Source organism: Phacochoerus africanus, chromosome 12 (assembly GCF_016906955.1).
Source record: "Phacochoerus africanus isolate WHEZ1 chromosome 12, ROS_Pafr_v1, whole genome shotgun sequence".
Lineage (NCBI taxonomy): Eukaryota > Metazoa > Chordata > Mammalia > Artiodactyla > Suidae > Phacochoerus > Phacochoerus africanus.
In genome coordinates this window covers 38,966,032-38,991,609 of record NC_062555.1, presented here as the reverse complement: position 1 = coordinate 38,991,609, position 25,578 = coordinate 38,966,032, and positions in this window count along the sequence as shown.

Genomic DNA, 25,578 nt, shown 5'->3' with positions numbered 1-25,578 from the left:
AAGAAGAAAAAAAATGGAATCATATAAAATGCTCAATTAAAACCACAAATATTACAAGTTTGAGATACAGATACACACTATTACATATAAAATAGATGAATAACAAGGACCTACTGAATGGCACAGGAAACAATATTCACTTAAAATGGAAAAGAATCTGAAAAAGGTTTTGTGTGTGTGTGCGTGTATTTTTCAGATATATATATATATATATATATATATAACTGAACCATTTTTCTGTACACCTGAAGATAACACAACATTGTAAATCAACTATACTCCATTAAAAAAAAAAACACAAAAAAAATGCAAATGATAGATAAGAGGTGAAGACAAATTAGGAAAAAAGAATAAAGGTAACAAATAGAAAACAGTAACAAATACAGTAGATATTAATCTAACTATATGAATAACCACTGTAAACATGGTCTACATATACCAATTAAAAGACAGAGACTATCAAAGTGGATCAAAGAACAAGACCCAGCTATAAGATGCCTATAAGAAATTCACTTCACCATCAACAGAGGAGTGGATAAAGAAGATGTGGTACATATACACAATGGAATATTACTCAGCCATTAAAAGGAATGAAATATCAGCATTTGCGGGAACATGGATGGACCTAGACATTATCATGCTAAGTGAAGTCAGACAGACAATGAGACACCAACATCAAATGCTACCACTGACATGTGGAATCTGAAAAGGACACAACGAACTTCTTGGGAGAATAGATACTGACTCACAGACTTTGAAAAAACTTACGGTTTCCAAAGCAGACAGTTTGAGGGGTGGGGGGAATGCACTGAGGGTCTGGGATGGAAATGCTGTAAAAATTTGGTTGTGATGACTGTTTTATTACGAATGTAATAAAATTCATTACATAATTTAAATAAAAGAAACCCAGTTTTAAAAAAAGAGAGAGGAAAAAAAAACCCAAATTGATTTGTCAGAGAAGGGAGTTTATGGATTATATTTCTTTTGAGGAATTCATTATTACTGCCTAGTGTTATCTTTTTTTTTTTTTTTTGTCTTTTTGCCATTCCTTAGGCCGCTCCCGCAGCATATGGAGGTTCCCAGGCTAGGGGTCAAACGGAGCTGTAGCCGCCGGCCTACGCCAGAGCCACAGCAACGTGGGATCCGAGCCGCATCTGCAACCTACACCACAGCTCATGGCCACGCCGGATCCTTAACCCACTGAGCAAGGCCAGGGATCGAACCTGCAACCTCATGGTTCCTAGTCGGATTCATTAACCACTGAGCCATGACGGGAACTCCTAGTGTTATCTTTACAGTAAATAAAATTGTGTTTTAAAATTAAAAAAAAAGAGAAGAAATTCACTTCAAATATAAAGAACATTAAAAGTAAAGGGGTAGAGGGAGATATACCATGCTAACACTAATAAAAAGAAAGCTGGAGTTGCTATAACATTAGTTGGACAGGGCAGACGCTGGAGTAAAGAAAATTACCAGGGATAAAGAAGGTCCTGTGAATTGAACTGTATCCCCAAAATCCATATGCTGAAACCCTTAAGCCTCAATATGACCATATCTGGATATAGGGCATATAAGGAGATTACTATGGTTAAATGAGGGCAAAAGGATGAAACCTTGAAATGAAAGGATTAGTGTCCTTCTAAAAGGAAGCTCATTCTTTTTCTTTCTACAAGTATGCTCAGAGAAGAGGACAGGTGAGCACGGTGAGATGGCAGCCACCTTCAAACCAGGGAGAGAAGCCTCACCAGAAAATGACCATGTTGGCAGCCAGATCTCAGATTTCCAGCCTTTAGAACTGTGAGAAAAGAAGTATCTGTTGGTTAAGCCACCAAATCCATAGTATTGTTACGGTAGCCCATGGAAACTAAGATGGAGTATTTCATAGCGATAAAGAGGTCAGTTCTCCAAGACGAATAACACTTTTTAATGTGGATGCACCTAACAACATAGTGTTACATGAGTCCAAAACAAACAAAACTGCAAGGAGAAACAGATAAATCCACTACTTACCTTGGAGACTTCAACACCCCTCTATCAGAAATGGACAGACCCAGCAGGCAGGAAATCAGTAAGGACATACCTAAACTCAGTTAACATCATCGATCAACTGGATATAACTGACATCTATAGACTGCTTCATCCAACGATAGTAAAATAAACATTTGTCTCAAGCTCACATAGAACATACACCAAGACACATCAGATTCTTGACCATAAAACATACTTTAACAAATTTCAAAGAATTTAAATCATGTAATACATGCTCTCAAACCACAAGGGAATTACACTAGAAATCAATAACAAGATCGCTGGAAAATCTCAAAATAGAGATTTAAACAGTACATTTCTAAACAATACATGGGCCAAAGAAGAAATACCAAGAGCAATTATAAATATGTAGCAGCAAGTGAAAATAAAAACACACCTTATCAAAATTTGTGGGATGCAATGAAAGGAGTGCTTTGAGGGAAATGTATAAATTGAATGCATAGAGTAGAAAAGAAGAAAAGATCTAAAATAAATAATCTAAGCTTATACCTTTGAGAACCAGAAATAGAACAGCAAATTAAATTCAAAATAAGCAGAAGAAAAGAAATAATAAAATTAGAGCAGAAATCAATGAATTTTTTTTTCTTTTTCAGCCCACTCCCATGGCATATGGAAGTCCCTGAGCCAAGGACTGAATCTGAGCCAGAGCTGCAATCTCTGCCACTGCTGCAGCAACACCAGATCCTTAACCCACTGGAACTGGCTAGGGATCAAACCAGTGCCTCCACAGAAACAAGATGGATCAATAACCCACTGTGCCCCAGTAGGAACCCCAGTGAATTTAAAAAATAAGAAATCAATAGAGAAAATGGATGAAACCAAAACTACTAATATCATAAATGAAATAGGGGCTATCAGTATAGATCCCATGGACTGAAAGGATAATAAAGGAATACTATGAACAACTGTATGCTCACGGATTGGATAACCTAGATGCAAAAGAACAATTCCTTGACAGAAAATTTGCCAAAACTCACACAAGATAAAACAGACAATATAAATAGGCCTATTTCTACTGAAGTTAAATAAAAAAAAATGATAATCTTCTGAAATAAATTAAAAAAAAACCCAGGGCCAGATTGGTTCACTAATAAACTTTTCCAAACATTTAAAGACAGAATCACACCAGTTCGCTACAAACTCTTTCAGTAGATAGAAGCAGAGGGAATACCTCCTAAATCATTCTTTGAGGCAAAATTACCAATACCAGAATCAGACAAAGACTTTAAAGAAGACTGTAGACCAATATTTCTCATGAACATAGATACAAATATACTCAATAAAATACTAGCAGATCTTCTCTAACAATGTACAAAAAAGGAGTTTCAAATCACAACCAAATAGGATTTATCCTAGGTATATACAGATGGTTCAACATTCAAATTCAATTAATATAATCCACTGCATCAACAGGGGAAAAACAGATAATAGATATGTTAACTAAACTCACTGTGGTAATCATTTCACAACACATATCTTCCCCATGTTGTACACTTTTCTTTTGTTTGGCCACCCCATGGCATATGGTGTTCCTGGGCTGGGGATCTCAGCCATAGTTGAAACCTACGCTGAAGCTGTGGCAATGCCAGATCCTTTAGCCCACTGTCCTGGGCCAGGGATAGAACCTGCATCCTGGTTCTGCAGAAACACCACCGATCCTACTCCACCACAGTTGGAACTGTGTCATGTTGTACACCTTAAACCTACACAATGTTATGTCAATTACATCTCAATAAAGCTTGAGAAATGTTTTTTTTTAATATCCTTAAAATGGGCCAAAGACCTTAAAAGATACTTCACCAAAGAAGATGTACAGATGGCAAATAACCATATGAAAAGATGCTCCACATCATATGTCATCAGAGGACTGCAAATTAAAAGATCCCACTACACACCTATTAGAAGAGCAACACAAAATACTGACAAGGATGTGGAGCAAAAGAAACTCTCCTTCTTTGCTGGTTGGAATACAAAATGGAACAGCCTCTTTGGAAGACAGTTTGAAGATTTCCTACAAAATTAAACATACTCCATACAACCCAGCAATATATAATATACAATATATGATCCATAAAATATACAATAGTAAGTGTAAACCCTATGGTAAACTATGGATTCTGGGTGATAATACTGTGTCAATGCAGATTCATCAATGATAACAGACATACCACTCTGATGGGGGGATGTGAAAATAGGAATGATGTTTACATGTAAGGGGAAGGAGGTATATGGGAAATTTCTCTATCTTCTACTCAATCTTGCTGTGATCCTAAAACTGCCCTAAAAAAATACAGTCTACTTCCATTTCTCCAAAGCAGACAGGTGGCCAAAAAGCATATGAAAAGATGCTCAAAATCACTAATTATTAGAGATATGCAAATCAAAACAATGAGGTATCACCTCAGTCAGAATGGCCATCATCAAAAAATCTACAAACAATAAATGCTAGAGAGGATGTGGAAAAAAAGGGAACCCTCCTAGACTGAGGGTGGGAATGTACATTGGTGCAGGCAATATGGAGAAAAGTAAGGAGGTTTCTTTTTAAAACCATATATGGATCTACCATAAGATCTAGCAGCCCCATTCCTGGGTACATATCTAGAGAAGACCATAATTCAAAAACATACATGCACCTCAATGTTCACTGAAGAACTATATACAATAGCCAAGTCATGTAAGCAACCTAAATGTCCATCAACAGAGGAATGGATAAAGATGGTGTGGTACATATATACAATGGAATATCTACTCAGCCATAAAAAAGAACAAAATAATGCCATTTGCAGCAACATGGATGGACCTAGAAGTTATCATGGACAGAGAAAGATAAATATCATGCAATATCATTAATACATGGAATCTAATAGAGGTGATATGAAAGAATTTATTCTCAAAAGAGAAATAGATTCAAAGATTTCAAAACCAAACTTATGGTTACTAAAGGGAAAAGAGGGAGGGATAAAATGGGAGGTTGGGATTGACATATATGCACTACTATATATGGAATGGAGGAGTAACAAGGAAATCTACTCAACACTCTGTAGTGACCTGCATGGGAAAAGAATATGAAAAGGAATGTATACATGCATATGTATAACTGATTGTGCTGTACACCTGAAACTAATATGATATTTTAAGTCAACCATACTCCAATAAATTAAAAAAAAAAAGTTTTTGGTCACAGTGTGCAGAGGCTTGATGGGAGAATCTCAATTCCTAGACCAAGGATTGAACCTGGGCCATAGCAGTGAAAGCATCAGTCCTAATTGCTAAACAACCAGCAAACTCCCTAAAAAACTTTTTCAAAGCTGAGTGATATGACACCTTCTTGTCATATGATAAATAAACACTCTTTGCCAGAAATTATATTCTACTTCTATATTGAAGAGGTATGATTAATATCTATTGGAATTAAGTTTAAAAACAGGTTAAATGTTTCTTAAATTTCCAAAGAAAAGTAGCCCTTAAAGTTTTTATTTCAAAAAGAAAACTCTACTGCTCTAAAAGTTTAAGCATTTATGTGAAAACATCTACCATATATGTTACTTTAGTATATGTTAAATTTAATTTTTTTTCTTAAAAATAAAATTGTGACATAGAGTTTGAAAAAAATAAAGTCTATTTAAAAGGAAAAAGAAATTACTAATTTTAGCTCATAGAAAATATTACAAAATATTTCTGCTCTCTAAAAGCTAACAAGAACGTATATAACCATTGAAAGTATATCCTAAATAAAGGGTTCTTAAACTAGAATTCATGACCAAACTCCATAAAAATGTGTGTGTGTGTGTGTGTGTGTTCATACATACATGCATCTTTTCCGCTAGGAAGAATTCCAAAACTTTTATCGATTCCTAATGCATGATCCCCGTCCTCCCTTCCCCTGTCTCAGAATCTTAAGGATCCCAGCCTAGGACAGTCAGCTATGAGTTCCTGCTTCTGACACCTTCGTTTTTCTCCAGTGGCTAATACACAGTCAGCAAATGGTGCAGTCACAAGGTCCTTCACCATCCTCACACAAGACACCAACCTGTAGGCTGCCTGCCATTCTCAGATGTCAGCTGATTACCCCTGACAGAGGATCAACTCACCTCCTCTCACAGGGGCAGCTGCACGGTGCTCTCAATCTACTAAGAATTCTACTTAGTTCCCCTTTAGGAGTTTACTTAGGTCCTGCCTATATACTTATATATAGATCCCAGAACATCTGCCAGATGACAGCCCTCCAATACTGACACATTTAAACAGACAAAGCATAAACCTTGGTGAAGGCAGAACATACCAAGAAGTCCATTTGATTTTTATTTGGGCAGGCCTCCCAGACTTTGGCAGTGGACAATAAGTGAGTGGGTTAGAGCTATTTCATTATGTCACAAAACTTGACAAAAATGGTACTTTCAAAAAATCCGCATTGGCTAATTAAAGTGCCTTTGCCATTGTTGGGGTGATCCCAATTCCATGAGGTAATGGAATATGCCTCTGCTAATCGGAGCCTCTAGTTGGCAGCTACGTAAGACTTTTGATTAATAAAAGATTAGGGAACGTATTAAGCATATTGAATAAGTACCGTTTTATAGGGACAGTTTTTTTTTCAGAAAAAAATAATTCACTGATTCCTTGACAGAAGTCCAGAGATGGTATCATATCACTGGCCTTGATCACTTCCAGCCATTTTATTTGCTGATTCTTCTCAACATCAGCTTCGTAAGCAGCACAACCATCCCAGCTCTTGTATGACCTGGCCAGGCACTGGGTAGAACTGACCTGACTCCTCTACAGCCTGCCCTTTGGTTGCTGGTGTTACCAGCTGGCACTGCTGGCACTGCCAGACCTCCACCCCGACCATGTCAGCACTCCAAACTGCAGCACCTCAGCCACCTACCTCTGCTACCAGACTTCTGGACAAAAGCTAAAACAGGAGTTCAGGACATCTACTTCTGCCTGTTCCATTACGTTAAAGACAAATCAGTAGCACCTAGAAGTTGTCCAACACCAAGAAATAAGGTGAACTAATGTGCACTTCAATGTGGAAAGACAAATACCACAGCACACATAAAAGAACATAACACACTTCACAAACAGACAAAATAATTACCCAGGGTAAGTTGCCAGTCACAAATTACACAGTTCAAAATTGTCTTAGTAAATATATGCTCAATACAAAAATCATCTTTTGAAAGACCACAAGGCACTGGACACATACAGATGATTAAGACATAATTCTTGATTTAAAAAAAAAAAAAACAGGTAAGTACCCAAATGACCACCTGGTGAGGTGACCTAATGGGAGTGTTTCCTGAAAAGTAACCACAATGGTGATGTTAAGGTTCAAAGAAAGGAGAGGTTTCATCAGGTTTCATGGAGGAGTTAGTGTTTGGGGAATTCTTCTGTGGAGAGCACCATGAGCAAAGAAAAGAGTAAAGGCAAGGGCATGAATCCCATGAAGCAAGTGAGGAAACAATGAACCATTCAGTTCCCTGGGATGCACAAGGAGCAAGCACGGGAAAAGGGAGGTGAAGAAAGAAATGCAGGGCCTACTTTAGAGAAGCTGGAGCTATGGCATTAAAGAGCACACCCTAAAACATTCTCTAGCCTCACCCGTACCAATGTTTTCTTAAGTCACTTTCTTAAGGGAATAGAAATAAAAATGAAAATAAACAACTGAGACCTAATCAAAGTTACAACCTTTTATACAGCAAAAGAAACCATAAACAAAATGAAAAGACAACCTATAGAATGGGAAAAAAATATCCGCAAATGAAGCCACCGAAAAGGGCTTAATTTCCAAAATATACAAACAGCTCATGCATAATCAACAACAACAAAAAACAAAGAACCCAAATGAAAAATGGGCAAAAGATCTAAATATACATTTTTTGAAGAAAGACATACAGATGGCCAATAGGCACATAAAAAAATTCTCATCATCACTAATGATTAGAGAAATGCAAGTTAAAACTACAACGAGGTATCACCTCACACCAGTCAGAATAGCCATCATTAAAAAGTCTACAAATAATATATCATTGCTGAAATAATACCACTTACAGCAACATGGATGGATCTAGAGATTATCATACTAAGTGAAGTAAGTCAGACAAATATCATATAATATAACTTATATGTGGAATTTTAAAAAATCATACAAATGAACTTACTTACAAAACAGAAACAAACTCTGTTTCAAACAGAATTTGAAAACAAAGTATGGTTACCAAAGGGGAAGGGTGAGAGGCAGAGGGATGTATTACGGTTTTGGGAATGGCAAATGCACACTTTCATATATGAAGTGAATGATCAATGGGTACCTGCTGTAAAGCACAGGGAATCTACTCAATGTTCTGTGATAACCTATATGGGAATGGATATGTGTTACATAGAGCTGAATCACTTTGCTATACAGCAGAAGTTAACACAGCATTGTAAATCAACTATACTTCAATAATTTTTTTTTTGAAAGTCTACAAGTAACAAATGCTGGAGAGGATGTGGAGAAAAGGGAACCATCCTACAATGCTGGTGAGAATGTAAATTGGTAAAGTCACTAAGGAAAACACTATGGAGGGTCCTCAGAAAACTAAATGTAGAATTACCTTATGATCCAGCAATCCCACCCCTGGGCATATATACAGACAAAACTGTAATTCAAAAAGATATATGCACCCCTATGTTCACGTAGCACTATTCACAATAGCCAAGACATGGAAACAACCTAAATGTCCATCAACAGATGAATGGATTAAGAAGATGGAATACTACTCGGCCATAAAAAAGAACAAAATAATGCCACTGCAGCAACATGGATACAACTAGAGATTCTCACATTAAGTGAAGTAAGTCAAAAGAAAAGACAGACACCATATGATATCACTTATATGCAGAATTTAAAACATGACACAAATGAACCTATCTACAAAACTCACAGACATAGAGAACAGACTTGTGGTTGCCAAGGGGGAAGGGGTAGGGAGAGGGGTAGAGTGGGAGGTTGGGGTTAGCAGATGTTAGCTATTATACATGGACGGGATAAACAATAAGGTCCTACATATAGCACAGAGAACTGTATTCAATGTCCTATGATAAACCACAATAGAAAAGAGTATTTAAAAAAGAACATATAAACAGATATACATACATATATATATAACTGAATCACTTTGTTATGCAGCAGAAAGTAACACAACACTGTAAAGCAACTATACTTCAAATTTTTAAAATGAAACTAGAATAAATAAATAAATAAATAAATAAATAGCAAGCATGCACTCCCAGCACCACACTGCATGGGCTCAGATCCTCACTTTGCCTCTCACCAGATGTAACCTTAAGTGTAACGTCTCTGTACCTCAGTTTCTTCAGCTGTAATATGGGGTAAATAATAGCACCTGCCTCATAGGGTTATGAGAATGAAATGGATCAGTGTATGTAAAGAGCTTAGAACAACATGTGGCACATAGCAAATGCAGCATGAGTGACAGCTGCCAACATTACACCTGTCTGCATTCAGGAGGATCTGAGAGGCCATAGTCAAGTGTCTGCACTCACTTTAGACAGAAAGCCAGGGAAGCTTTTCTGAGCTGGGAGGTAATAAGTACTAGATGCTAAGAGGATATGTCTGGCAAGCTATAAGGGATTGAATGAGGAGGGGGGGTGGGCTGCAGAATGAACTCAGTGCAAGTAACAGGCACCAGGCTAGGAAAGAGGCACTGAAGAAAATGTGGGTGGTTCTGAGGGACCCAGAGCATGTGGACAGCTGCTTTCCCTTAGGGTCCCCCTCCTCATTTAAACCACCTGGTTAAAATATAGAGGAAACTGAAAAGGGTTTAATACTGTGGCCAAGAAGTTTTCACCAGCCTGAACCAAAAGATGAAAAGAATCCCTTGATACAGCAAAAGGAAAAGTGACCTCTAAAAAGCTTCCAGTGTTCATTCAGTAGCCTGAACTAAGACTGAAAAGAAATTAAGAGTATCGTTTAAAAGGACACACAGTTTTTTAAGAGAACAGACACTTTCCTCTTCAGAGGACTGCTAGAAATCCCCTTTTATTGGCTCACCGTCAGACCAAGTTCTCACTGTGTATCTTACTTCCAGGTGATAAAACAATTTCAATCCCCATTAAAAGGCAAAAGATTACTTTTCCCATACAAATGTAATATCTAAACAAGATAACTTATTCAATTAACAATAAGACATACAGGGAGTTCCCGTCGTGGCTTAGTGGTTAACAAATCCAACTAGGAACCACGAGGTTGCAGATTCGATCCCTGGCCTTACTCAGCGGGTTAAGGATCCGGCATTGCCATGAGCTGTGGTGTAGGTTGCAGAGCCAGCTCGGATCTGGTGTTGCTGTGGCTCTGGCGTAGGCGGGTGGCTACAGCTCGGATTCTACCCCTAGCCTGGGAACCTCCATATGTCGTGGGTGTGGCCCTAGAAAAAGACAAAAAACAAAAGACATACAGCAGAAATTAGCACAACACTTTTTAAAAGCTGTGTTATAAGTAAAAGAAATGCCAATTAAAAGAAATAAACAATAAATGATAAGCCAGTCACTACTGGGACCCCACAGGACATCTGGATTTGACTAGGAGGCTGGAGGACCCGATCTAGAACTCTGGATGACAGAAGGGCCATGCATGGAGGCAGAGGAAAGCACATGGTGGGGAGGGGGTGAGGACAGGGACCACATTAAAGAAGGAAGAGGATGTGAAAAGAGGAGCAAAAGACTTGGGGAATGCATTTGCCAATCTTAAAACCTTGTTGAAAACCAGCCATAGCATGTTTAATGAAGTCTACATCTGCCACCTAAATACCACAGCCTGTGTCCTCCCTGCTCTCTCCTTCTGGATGCACATACACCTCTGCCAGGGACCTCTACTCGCCCATTTCCCTAGAAATAGGAAAAAGAGAAAGAATGATAGCAAGAGAGTGTGAGATCAAGAAAGCGTGAGAGAAAAACCAACTGACAACGTACAGTTTTAATACTGATTTGAAGGGAATAGACGTCTCCCTTCCCATTGGCCTAACATGTCACTAAAATTTCAAAACTCGGGAGTTCCCATCCTCGCTCAGTGGTTAACGAATCCGACTAGGAACCATGAGGTTGCGGGCTCAATCCCTGGCCTCCCTCAGTGGGTTAAGCATCCAGCGTTGCCATGAGCTGTGGTGTAGCTCGCAGACGCAGCTCAGATTCCATGTTGCTGTGGCTCTGGCGTAGGCCAGCAACTGTAGCTCCAATTAGACCCCTAGTCTGGGAACCTCCATATGCCATGGGAGTAGCCCTAGAAAAGGCAAAAAAGAAAGAAAAAAAAATTTCAAAACTCTAGGAAACAACCTAAATGTCCATTGATAGATGAATGGATTAAGAAGATGTGGTGTATATATACACAATGGAATACTACTCAGCCATAAAAAAGAACAAAATAACAGCATTGGCAGCAACATGGATGGGACTAGAGACTCTCATACTAAGTGAGATAAGTCAGAAAGAGAAAGACAGAGTTAACGAATCTGACTAGGAACCATGAGGTTGCGTGTTTGATCCCTGGCCTCGCTCAGTGGGTTAGCATCTGGCATTGCCATGAGCTGTGGTGTAGGTCGCAGATGTGGCTCGGATCCTGTGTTGCTGTGGCTGTGGTGTAGGCTGGAGGCTACAGCTCTGATTAGACCCCTAGCCTGGGAACCTCCATATGTCACAAGTGCAGCCCTAGAAAAGACAAAAAAAAAAAAAAGAAAGAAAGAAAGAAAGAAAAAGACAAATACCATAATGATATCACTTACATCTGGAATCTAATATATGGAACAAATGAACCTTTCCACAGAAAAGAAACTCATGGACTTTGAGGACAGACTGGTTGCCAAGGGGGAAGGGGAGGGAGTGGGATGGACAAGGAGTCTGGGGTTAATAGATGCAAATTACAGCATTTGGAGTGGATAAGCAATGAAATCCTGCTGTATAGCACAGAGAACTATATCTAGTCACTTGTAATGGAGCATGATGGAGGATAATGTGAGAAAAAGAATATATCTATACATATATAAATGTATGACTGGGTTGCTTTACCGTACAGTAGAAACTGACAGAACACTGTAAACCAAGTATAATGGAAAAAATTAAAATCCTGAAAAAAATTCAAAACTCTAGGCTCCTCTATGTCTCATGGGAAGACTGTGACAGGCTACATGGCTAGGAAAAGTCAAAAACCAAATGTAGAACAAAGAAATTACTTTAAGATGAGTTACAAAGAGGTTTGTTGTTAATAACTCCAGGAATGAAATTAAAAGAGTTTCTCTCTGGGAGTTCCCGTAGTGGAGCAGCAGAAATGAATCCGACTAGGAACCATGAGGTTATGGGTTCAATCCCTGGCCTTGCTCAGTGGGTTAAGGATCTGGCATTGCCATGAGCTATGGTGTAGGTCGCAGACATGGCTCAGGTCTGGCATTGCTGTGGCTGTGGTGTAGGCCAGCAGCTGTAGCTCTGATTGGACCCCTAGCCTGGGAACCTCTGTAGGCTGTGGGTGTGACCCTAAAAAAAAAAAAAAGGCAAAAAAAGTTTCTCTCTGGTCCTTGAATGGGCATAGCAATGCCACAGACCTCACTGGGAATGCAGCAAACCACTCTCCTTCTGGCCAATAGGTAGGTGACCATTCCCCCTCTCCCCTGAAGAGAAAAACCAGAAGTATTTAATTAGGGAAGAAATAGCCAATTCAGCCAGAAAGGAAGTCATCCAGTGACAGACTGGCTAACTCACTGGACACAACAGAGCACATCCGTAACCTGCTCAGGAAACCCTGGGGTCCCTTGGGGCCGGCAACCCCAGGAGACAGTTCTTTAATTGGCTCCCCTACATGGCTGAACACTCGCCCAGCATTTGGGGCAGAGATGACTGCTTCACGGGCACCATGACACGCTGGCTGACTAATGAGTCATAGTCACCCGCATACACCGCCTGATACTGCCACAGCTAACAAATCCCACATGTGCTACCCACCCAGGAGGGTCAGACAGACTTGGACTCTGCAGCTACTTGGCCCTTCTGGCAGAGCTAAAAGAGGCTGATGACCCAGTAAGTCTGAGGACTGACATCTTCTTTTTAGAACAGTTACTAAGCAGGCAGTATCCCCACATGAAAAAAAATCAGTGCCCATGGATCAATAACACCCTCCCAGCCCAGGGGTCAGAGTCTTGGCCTGTCATTTACAAGGAGACTGGCCTTTGGAAGCTTAGCTTTCGATCTAAATTCGCTTTGATACACTCTGCAAAAGAAACATTATCTGCTTGTATTTGCTAATCCAATCCAACTGAACTAAGCATGATTCATTTCAACAGATAAACACTCTCACCGGCAGGGCCTTGCAAAACGAATTTCAGAGTTAAGCCACAGGAGTGAGTTGCTTTTTCTTGGGGTTTTATTTGTGGGTTACCATGGTCCTCCCTCTGAATATATTTCATATTTTAAATACACAAAAATACCACAGAAACTATTTGAACAATGTCTGGAGGAAACCACCCACAAGTAATGCACTTGCATCTCACATTATTTCATAGCCGGTTAAATTGACTTCAAGTAGGACTCATTTATTCAGTGTTTTACTAAGTCATACAATCATTATTCCTAATTTCTTCATCTGAAGGAGCTGGAATGGAGTGAAGTGTCTCGGGTTATACCCGAGCTAGCGTGAGTACAGGAAGAAGCAGGCTCTGGAGAAAGGAGAGACAGCTGTACCCCTTTCCCAGGGTCATCTCCGCCATGGATGGAGTCAAGGACTGGGGGGCTGAAAACCTCTCTCACCTTAAGTGAGTCCCACCTCTGTCCCAGATGTAACCATGTTTAAACTCATTTTATTTGAATACACTGAATTCCATTGCCTTATTCATGAGATCGATCCTCTCTTAAAACATTCCTTAGAAGGGGAGTGTCCTGGGAGTACCTCAGTGGAATGAGTTCATGAATAGACCTCTATTATGGGAGGAATACCAAGTAAAGGGAGAGGACTGAACCCAGTGGTTGGGAAATAAAAGGATGCTAAAATTGGGGGGAAAGATCTGGAAAGGCTATGTGGGAAAAACCAGGCATACTTTTGTCTATTTCACAGTTTTGGTGAAGGATTGCTGGCCCTTCCCCATTTAACCCCAAAGAAGGAGTGTCCCAAGAAAGGTCAGATCTGTTCATGATTCAGGAACAAAGAAAACATCCACTGCATGAGCCAAAATAAAGATACACTGTTCTTAACCAGAGGCATAATTCAAAACCTGACAGAGGCTAATACCCTAATCAAAAGTCAAAGGATTTCCAAATTTGTTTGGGACTTTTCCCCCTGTAGTATGGACAGCACAGGCAATGCTGCGAATTCTACCAGTGAGGTTACTGAGAGCAGCAACCCACAGGACCTCAATGGCTAGTTTCCTTGTGGTGCGTCTCTCACATGCATACCTCCAGAGAAACACGTAGCCAACAGCTTCCCTGGCTTGTAAATTCCCACCACAGCCACTATGTAGTCTCTATAGTGTATCTCCACTATGTATTTGCTCCAGGAGTTGATATGCACCTGAACTACACTGGATTTTCCAGAGCTGAAGGACAGAAGAGGAAGGAACAGAGTTACATAAGTCGAGTCAATATCCCTTGCTTTTGCCTTGCCCTGAAAAACCAAGCAACTCTAAAGCAAGAGCAAGGAAATTCAACTCCAAGAATCTCATCCGGTGAAGAGGTACCTTAGAACACATTCCAGCAAACTTCCCAAAGTGCTTCCCATTATATCCTACCCCTGATTAGCTTTTCCATAGCAGTTAGGTGGCAGGGGCTGCCAACACGGGAAAACCTTGCATATTCTAGAGAAAGGTTGAGGTCTCCTCTGTTTGGACAGTTTTCCAGGAATGGCTGCTATTTTCTCATCATATACCTCCCCCTGGCAGCCAGCTTTTGCCTACTGGAGCTAAGAGTGATCAGAGCAAACACAAAGATATAAAACTCTCTGAAAACCTTGCATTCTCATTTAACCATTCCTTACAGCCAAATTGGTAGGAACCTACCTGGCTGTGTGCATCCAGCATCATGAATTTTGTCATAACCTGTACTGTCACTGAGTTAACATCTTTCTTCACATGAACTCTATTTTTTTTTGTCTTTTTGCCATTTCTTGGGCCGCTCCCACGGCATATGGAGGTTCCCAGGCTAGGGGTCTAATCAGAGCTGTAGCCGCCAGCCTACGCCAGAGCCACAGCAACGCGGGATCCGAGCAGCGTCTGCAACCTACACCACAGCTCACGGCAACACCGGATCGTTAACCCACTGAGCAAGGGCAGGGACCGAACCCGCAACCTCATGGTTCCTAGTTGGATTCGTTAACCACTGCGCCACGACGGGAACTCCGAACTCTATTTTTTTAATGAAGACTAGCAAGGCTTACAAAAGCATCCTCATATCAAAATGAGTTCCCTTTTTTCTTGACCTAGTCAGAAAGGCTGCAAGAGAACTGAAAAGTAAATTACTTTCTCATGATGTGATCTAATGATGTTTAAACCCTTGTCCCTTGACCACCTAAAATCACCTGGTCGTGTGGCCCCACACTTGGAGGTGAGGGGCTCTAGAGAAAGGCCAAGCACCCTCCCCCATACCTCTACACACACATTCATGCCCATACACACAGGCCACACAGGCACACACACACACACACACACACACACACACATGCATGCCACCTTCCACACACATACCATCAAGGAAGAGCTCTCACCCATCCTCAAGTGCCCCAAACTGGGCCACAGCAAGCAATCTGTAGAGGTCAGAACTCAAGACGTTTAAACCAAAGGGATTAATCCTCGAGGTAAGGTGGCCCCTTTTCTAAATCTCCTTCAGATCACTCCTGCTCACTCCCATCTCACCTACCCTGGTCGGATAAGTCAGAGGCTGCCTCACTTACCAGGGCCCCCATACTCATGGTCCTCAAAAACAAACAAAGCCAGGGGATACCTAGAGGAGGCGTGGAGAGGACAGCTGATGCCAGACTGTTCTGGGCCTTATAATAAAGGGGCTCTGTTCTCCATAAGAGTCTTACCCTTACCCAGAGCCCTAGAATCCTGGGCTGATGTGAAAAGGGGTAAAGGAAGAGCCTCCCATGCCTTCACCTCATCTCATCTAAGCCTTGAGCTATGAGGCAAAGGAATCCTCCTGACTCAGAAATGTTTCTGCTCTGTAAGCAGGATCTGAATGTCATTGTTCTCCTCAGACACAGTCAACCTTAAACCTTGATAACAAGTGACAATATAGAATGACCTTAACTTGTATTTTTATTAGCCTGTCCACCTGATTAAGTTTCCTTAAGTTGGAAGAGAAGTAAAATTTGGATAATGCCAACCAGAAAAACTGGTCTCCAAATAATTATGTTAATTGTACCACCCAATCACAAATGAACAAATATAATGAAACATGTATTACCTTCCATGAAGCAGAAAGTAAACTTGAAACGGCACGTCTTTATTTTTACATCAAAATTCTCTTTTGAAGCCATATTAATTAACTTTTCATCATATTAATTATTATTTGTTGGCACTTGCTATGTGCCAGGTACTGTGCTAGGATTTTAATAGCATCCCTAGGAAGTAAATAGCCATCCTTTCATTTTATAGATTAAGTAACTGAGGCAGAAAGGTTAAATACATGCCTCAAAAAACACAGCTTTGCAAAGCCAGGATATCAGAGCCAATGCCTTTATATATATATATAAAGGCATATATATATGCCTTTATATATTATATATATATATATATAATGCTTTTTATTTTTTTCCATTATAGCTAGTTTACAGTGTTCTGTCAATTTTCTACTGTACAGCATGGTGACCCAGTTACACATACATGTATACATTCTTTTTTCTCACATTATCATGCTCCATCATAAGTGACCAGACATAGTTCTCAGTGCTACACAGCAGGATCTCATTGCTAATCCATTCCAAAGGCAACAGTCTGTATCTATTAACCCTGAGCTCCCAATCCATCCCACTCCCTCCCCCTCCCCATTGGCAACCACAAGTCTATTCTCCAAGTCCATGAGTTTCTCTTCTGTGGAAAGGTTCATTTGTTCCATATATTAGATTCCAGATATAAGTGATATCATATGGTATTTGCCTTTCTCTTTCTGACTTACTTCACTCAGGATGAGAGTCTCTAGTTCCATTCATGTTGCTGCAAATGGCATTATATCGTTCTTTTTATGGCTGAGTAGTATTCCATTGTGTATATATACCACGTCTTCCTAATCAAATCATCTGTCAATAGACATTCAGGTCAGTCTCCCAAAGCAACAGAAATCAAAGCAAAAATAAACCAATGGAACCTAATCAAATTGACACACTTTTGCACAGCAAAGGAAACCAAAAAGAAAACAAAGAGATAACTTACAGAATGGGAAAAAATAGTTTCAAATGATGCAACTGACAAGGGCTTAATCTTTAGAATATACAAACAACTTATACAACTCAACAGCAAAAAAGCCAACAACCTAATTGAAAAATGGGCAAAAGATCTGAATAGACATTTCTCCAAGGAAGATATACAGATGGCCAACAAGCACATGAAAAAATGCTCAACATCACTGATTATTAGAGAAATGCAAATCAAAACTACCATGAGATACTAATGCCTTTAAACATTGCAATAATACCACCCTAGGCACAGTATAAGGACCTGGCATTGTCTCTGCAGCAGCAAAGGCTTGATCTCCAGCCCAGCACTGTGGGTTAAGGATCTGGCATTGCCACAACTGTGGCATAGCTCGCAGCTGCAGCTCTAACTACATCCTTAGCCCAGGAATTTCCATATGCGTGGGTGCAGCCAAAATAAAAATAAAAGAGAAAAAAATAATATTACCCTAAATCTTAAACTTCACTCCACCATCAGCCCCCCAACACACACACACACACACACACACACACACACACACACCCCATAAAGATAAGTCATGGGAAGCAGAAAATGGGTGAGCTTAAATACTACTGCCTGTATAGAGCAAAGAACACATTTTCCTAAAAGGGAGACTTTATTGTTTCACTAACCCAGGAGAGGATCGGATAGAGGGCTTTTAGTAGAATCCTAGTCTTTTGCTACCAGGTTTTTTACTTTTGGTTAAAGAGCCTCCATAATAAAGGAAAGTGGTTTGGAAAAGGGCATAGACCCTGAGTATCACTGGTTTTTGTTTTTTAAGAAACTGTAACAAACTTGGATGGTAACACATCATAACACCCCAACTGGAAACTTTCCAGTTGATGTTTGGCTTTTGACCAAGTTGGCCTTATTATTCCCCTCAGATTGAGTAAATTTTAGACAGGTCTTATAACTAGAGGACCCTGACTTCCCTTTCCAAAGAGCATTTACTTTAGAAAACTTATACTGCACATTCTTCCTCTGTGCCTTTGACATACAAATCTTCTCCCAGTCTCTTGCCTAGTTTACAACTCAGGAAAGTCTTTCTCAAGGATCTGGGAGCCATCCCTTTGAAATGTAATTGTCTAAAAAGATAACAACCTCATCTACCATCTTTGTGAAAGGGAGGGAGCCTAACTTCCTTAAGCACCAATTAGCAAACACTGACGGCCTAACTGCATTGACCAACCTCCCTCCAACATCTTCAGAACTCTTCCACTTGCTCAACCCAGCACTTAAAAACTATCCCCATTTGTTTCAGCGGGGTTGAGTTTAGTCTCTCTCTCCTATTGCAATAGTCTTGAATAAAGTCTTCCCTGCCTAATTGTGTCTGGTGCAATTTTTCCTTGACACTTTTGGTTAACCTACCCTTTCTCTACTGGCAATGGCTCTGTGCTTGTAGTGATGTAGGGACTGCATATTCTCTTACAAGATAAGGAAGGAGAAATGAGTGCTTAGAAGTTACAGATACTGAACATTGTTGACCCTTCAGATGGATGTGTCTCATGGCCACTTGTCAATACTGGTCTGTAGTACAGAAGAAAGGTCTAGGGTAAATATAATGATTTTAGAATTTTTGTCAACAAAGACTTGTTTGTAAACCATGGAAGTGGATGAAACTGCCCAGGGACAATGGAAAGAGTGAGAAGATAAGAAGGCTGAGGACAAAGTTCTAGGGCCAAGAGAGGAGAAGGAATAAGTGAAGGAGACCTGGGGAAAGGGTGGCCAGAAAGATGGGAAGAAAAAGAGAACAGTGAGCTATGAAAGGGTAGGATGGAGGAGATGGTCAATAGAATCCTCTGCCTCAACTAGATCAAGTGGAGTGAGAATTAGACAATGCTGCAAGGGAGACGCTATAATGGATTAAGGGGTTCCAGAAAGTTGGAGATGGTGGAAACAATCAATGGAGATGACTTTAAGGAATCCAGTGTTGTAATAATAATGGTTCATATTTATAGAGTGCTTACTAGAACCAGGCATCATTTACAGTGGTACCTCACTTAAGCCCCCTAGCAACTCCTTGAGGAAAATAGTGTTATCACATCCATTTGATGGATGAGGAAACTGAGGCACAAAGAAGTGAAGGAATTTACCCAAGATCTCAAATCTAGTGGATAGCAACATCAGGATTCGAACCCAAGCAATCTGGTTTAAGACCCCAACTTTCTAATCCTCAAGCTAAACTGCCTCTCTTTGTAGAAGGAAAACAGGATTAATATTAAATAAAGCGGAATGCCAAAAAAGGTTTTCTATACGTGTTTGATTTGGGATGGGAAGGTTTGGAGTATGGTTTCGAACTGAGAAAAAGGATCAGTGAAGAAAATCTAAAGATCCTAGAAAGAAAAAAATCAATGAAACAAAGTCCCAGAGGAAGAAAGTGGGATCAGAAGCAATTCCTTATCTATTATTAATTCCTCTAGGCCTCACTGAATGCCTACATGCCAGCCTCTGCTAGACATCAGGGATTTGGTGGTGAACTACAGGGATGGGGCCCTAACCCCAGGAAGCTTCCAGCCTAGCAAGTAAGGAAATATGAAAGGGGGAAAAAAATGAAAAGACCAACAATTTAACTCATGGTATGAGGGATGGTGAGGGATAGACAAACCAGAGGCAGGGAACCTACTTAGAGGCTGTTACTATAATCTGGGCAAGAGGTCAAGATGACCTGGCCCAGAGTCTTGTCTGGATGGAGTATAAGGGACAGATCTCAAAGATGGTTGGGAGACAGAGCTGCAGGACCAAGTGCCTAGAGTGGGGTGTTAGGGAGAAGGAGAGTCAAGAACGATATTCCGGTGTCTTGCTAGGCCACCATGTGATAGGGGTAGCATTCTCTGAAATACTGAAAACCAGAGGAGGAAGAGCAGTGCTGGAGGATAAAGAATATGAACTTCATGACTGGACAAGTTGAGATGAAGGTGCCTGAGTGAGTGGGACAATCTCCCTGGGATTCAGGAGAGAATCCTGAGCTGGTGATAAAGCCTTCGGAGTCTATAGCACGCTGGCCACAGCATAAGCCATAAGGAGAGCTGAGATCACCCGTGGAGGTGTGCAGAGTTAGAAGAGGAGGGGCTTCAGGTAGAACTAACTCTCAGCCCCCAGAAGAAAAAGCATCTGTGGGAGGCTAAGGAGGAGCAGTAGGAGAAGTCAAAGGAAAACCAGGTAAATGAGGAATCATGAAACTCAAGAGAAAACTGTTTCAAGAAGGAAGAATCAGTCAAAAAAGTTAAATACTGCTGAAAGATTAAGACAAGGAGGGTTGAGAAATATTATTGGCGGTCCCCAATGACTTTAGCAAAATTCATTTCAGAGCTGTGATGGTAAAGGATGCCAAATTTCAGGGGCCAGCAGAGGAAGGATGTGGAGGCAGCAGGTTCAGGCAATCGTTCAAGAAGGTTGATGGTGAACAGGTGCAGAGAGATTGGACAGTAACTGGAGAGAAATGGGGAGCACTGCAGAGGGCCTTAAGTTTAGAGAGACATGAGCATATTTAAATGCTGATAAGGAGGAGCCAGTAGAGAAAGGGAGGTTGACAGAGCAGAACAAAGATCTAATGTGGGCAATACTGGGCCTGAGATAGATCCTAGGCTGCCAATCACCTCTCCAGGGTGGAACTAGAGCCAAGGGTCTCACAGCACCCCAGAGTAATTGAGGAGAAGAAAGAGAAGGACACTGAGAAAAACGCATTCGTTAGACAGCTGGGGCCACACCAGTTTGTAAGTTATTAGTGCCATGCAATTTTAGTCAGAGCACTACCATTTGAGGAAAATGTGATTAAAATTTATTTTTAAGTTATTTCATGAAACTAAGTTTTGGTTCTTTATCAAAATAAATTTTTAGGTCCTTTAAATGTTTAGAAAAGGGGTCCAAACTGGCAGCCTGTAGGTCTAATCATTGGCAGACAAATACTTTGTCTAAATGGTGTTCTAAAATTTAGAAATTCCACATAAAAATCTAGACTTCGGAAAATCTTGAAAACTTGAAATCTGGAAACACTGGGACCACGTGGCATGTATCAGATGAGCCAAGTGGCCACTGCCTCATTGGAAAGGGGCAAACACCCTCCAGACTTTCCTAGCCTCACTCAGCCATTTTCCATTCCTGCCCAGCCAGTATAGGGGGGTTCTTCCACTCTGGCACCAAGGTGGATTAGATGGCTCTACAGTCTGTTCCAGCCTTGCTTTATTGTTGAGTGCCTTCTCTGTGCAGGGCAGAGAGCTCAGGCACTGAGGATACGACAGTAATTGTGCCACTGTCCCTGCTCACAGAGTGTGGAAGCTGGAGAGGCTGGCGGAACTAATCTCAACAATATGGGGCTGCCGGGACCCTTTGACAGCACAGATTTAACTCTGCATTTAGAAAATATTCCAGCTGTCTGCTTATCCCACACACCCACTGACGAACAAAAACACATTCCGAATGGATGCTCAACTAGCTATAGAAATTATGACATGAGTTCCTTGGAGTTTGACACTGTATTGTAGCACATTGCTTTAGGAGTCAGGCCAGACCACTGCCTGAAGAGGATAGGGGGGAGCATGGCTTAGCACAAAACAAAAGAAATTCAAAGAGCACTGGAATGTTTTGAGCAATAGCAGTTTCATTGCCTGCCTTCCTTTTCCAAGTTGAAGTCATTTCCAATACTGGGCTGATACCTGATCTTGTCTTTGCCAGACTCAACTGAAGAGAGACTATAATAGAGCAGGTATGACCTGTAGGGCTCAGAAGATGTATTCGTTTTGATAAAAACTCTTGCTGCTGATCATTTGCCCAATGTAAGCGTGTCTGCCTACCTGTGTCCCTTGAGGTTACTATTTTAAGGTGAAGGTGCTCTTTGGAACAGAAGGGCTTTTTCACTACTGAGCCTTCTCCTATTTCTGCTGCAGAGCAATGGGGAAAATATATTTGATAAAGTTTTAATGTGAACTGAAAAATATATTTCACACATAAGGAAGACCTTTATCTCCCACAGTAGAATTACTTTCCATTGAATAAGAGCAAAGATGAAAACAGATGAAGCCCCACGAAATTTCACGCAATAAGAATATTCCTAGGGTTGTTTTGGGGGTTTTTGTTGTTGTTGTTGTTGTTGTTTGCGTTTAAAAAAGAAGTTATTGAAGTATAGGTGATTCACAGTGTTGCGTTAATTTCTGCTGTATAGCAAAGTGCCTCAGTTAAGAATATTCCTATTTTGAGAAATAGTATTAATCAAAGACTTTGAAGGGGTGTGGAGTCAAGGTAGAGGAGGCAGACTGTGCTGAGTGTGGGGCTAAAACAACTATAGGACTCAGAAGGGAGATCACACTGGCTGCTCTGCTGACCCAGTGGTCTTCCCTCCGCCCCTCCCTCCCAAATCAAGATAGCATAGCTCAGTGCAGTATGGATCATGCCTGGAATTTGTGTCTGCCTGAGACACACCTAGATTTGAACCCTAGCTCTGTCACTTACTAACTGGGTGACCTGTGGACTTACTAGCTGTTAACCTTGTTACCTAATGTTGGTAAGTTTCGGTTTCCTCACTTATCAACAAAAGGCTATTCATATACATTTCAGAGAGTTGTCAGAATAGAAAGAGAAGCCTTGCAAAGTAGCTGGTTCATAGCAAGCATTCAGTAAGGGGCACCAAGAAACAGACAACTCTGCTGAGCATATGGCCAAATAATATTGGGAATGTTTTTATGATATCCGTTTTCAAAATCTGACACCTGAATTCCAAGATTATTAGCCCAATTTTCAAACTATTAAAAGGCCCACTATGTAAATCTACAAAAAGCTAAATAAGGTTGACAAAGCAGCTAAAAAGGTGAGGAAGGAAGAATTTCTTCTCACTGTTTATATCCTTTCATGCACTTGGAATTTTTTTCAACTTTATTGAGGTATAATTTACACACAATAAAATTCACCCATTTTTGGAGTTCCCGTCCTGGTGCAGCAGAAATGAATCTGACTAGGAACCATGAGGTTGCAGGTTCCATCCCTGGGTTAAGGATCCAGTGTTGCCATGAGCTGTGGTATAGGTCGCAGATGTGGCTCAGATCCCGAGTTGCTGTGGCTGTGGTGTAGGCTGGCGGCTACAGCTCTGATTAGACCCCTAGCCTGGAAACCTCCATATGCCAAGAGTGCAGCCCTAGAAAAGACAAAAAAAAAAAAAAAAACTTATGCTCAAATCTCTCATTTCTTTACAAGATTCAATTACATGAATGTCAGAAAATATGATATTGACCCACAGATCTCAGACACTGAAAATTCACCCATTTTTAAGTGCATAAATTTGGGTAGTGTATATAATACTATAATCATGTAACCCTCAATCAAGATATCCAACAGTTCTAGCATCCTAAAAATTCCGTTTTGCTCTTTCGGTCAACCCCCTCCTCTATCAGGGCCCTAGTCAACTACTCACCCACACTGTCATGACTGTTTGCTATTTTCTAGAATGTCATGAAAATGAAATTATACAGTATGTAGCATTTGACCTTTATGTTTAGTTATATGTTTAAAATTCATCCACATTATTGCATGTATTAATACTGCATTCCTTTTTATTGCTGAGTAATAACTCATAACATGGATATAGCACAATTCATTTATCCATTCATCAGGTGATGGACATTTGGGTGGTTTCCAGTTTGAGGCTATTATGAATAATGTTGTTGTTAATACGTGCATACAAGCCTTTGTGTTGTATCCTTTAAATTTTGTTCCAAATCCATGTATTACATTTTTAAAATTAGAGTCCAGGAAGCCTCACCTCTCTAAATAACTAGAACCTGGAATAAATGAATATAATTACAGCTTGAGTGACCAAGATTTATATAACTTCGCATGCAACACTCTGTATCTTTTTATGTATTATACATGTAAACACACAAGCACTATTTGGCTTCCTCTAAGCGATATATGTTTAATTTCCCCAGAAGACGAGATCTACCAAATCACTCTGATAATATAAAATGTGTCCCTATGGCCTTAAGGATGTTTAATTTTCTTTAAAAAACAACCTTTAACAACTACATGCAACAATGCACAGGAGATGGGAAATACATGCATTTAGAACAAAAGAATACATAAATTCAAATACAGGCAAAACTCATCTACAGAGATAAAAGTCAAATGAGTAGTTACCTGGAGCAGGGGTCAATGGTATTGACAGCTCAGGGAATCAGGATGGGGGAGGAGTGTGACTGAGTCTTAGTATGCTGGAACTCCATCTTCATCTGAGTACTGGTTCCACGAGTGTATCCGTAGATGAGAATTCATCAGACTGTGCAATTACGGTTAGTGAATTTTACCAGATATATATTTACCTCAATTTTTTAAAAAAGTAAAAGCAAATAATAGTAAAAATCTTTAATCTTGGATCAAATGAGAGCATATGTATAACTGCCTGGCATTATACCTGGCACGTAATAAATGGTGCGAATAAATGTTCATTTCTTTTCTTTGCTTTCATTTCCAAGGCAACTGTGTGGCAAAAAGTTAACATTACAATCATGGAGTTTAAATCATCACTCTTTTTTGTCTACATAGATGGAGCACACTCTCTCCCCTGAAAAATGATGCATAGTGGGCTATGGGGGGAGGCTCCTGGCCTACCCTGACTTGCCTCACCTGAGTGGATCCCAGCATAGATTTTCCGCTGGAATCTGGGCTTGTGTAGAATCTCAAAGTTCTTGCACGTGGCCACCAGGTACAGGGCTGTGCTTGCTCTTACCCAAGAGTGGAGGATCCCATGGGCCTTGGGCATCCCAGATACCACCATGTCTGAAAACAGTGGCAAACCTGAGTGAACTGAAGAAGACTGATTTTTTTAAAGCTGCTGGCAGAGCCCTGCCCTCTGAATCTTTACCTAAACCTTCCCTTGCATCTTAAAAAGTTCATGTAGGGCATGACGTCCAAAAAAACTTCCAGGAATGGGTCTTTGAGAGCAAAAATCACCAAGCTTAAGTTATTTAGACAATGTGAACAGATTGCCTCTTGGCAGTTATTGGTCAATCCTTCTTACACTCAAGTAGCATTGCTTTCTTTGTTTTTCTGAAATAGCCTTATTCTCTCATTCTTAGTTTCAAGACAGACAAGACAAACAGTCTGGGGCAACCAACTGTGTTTGAGT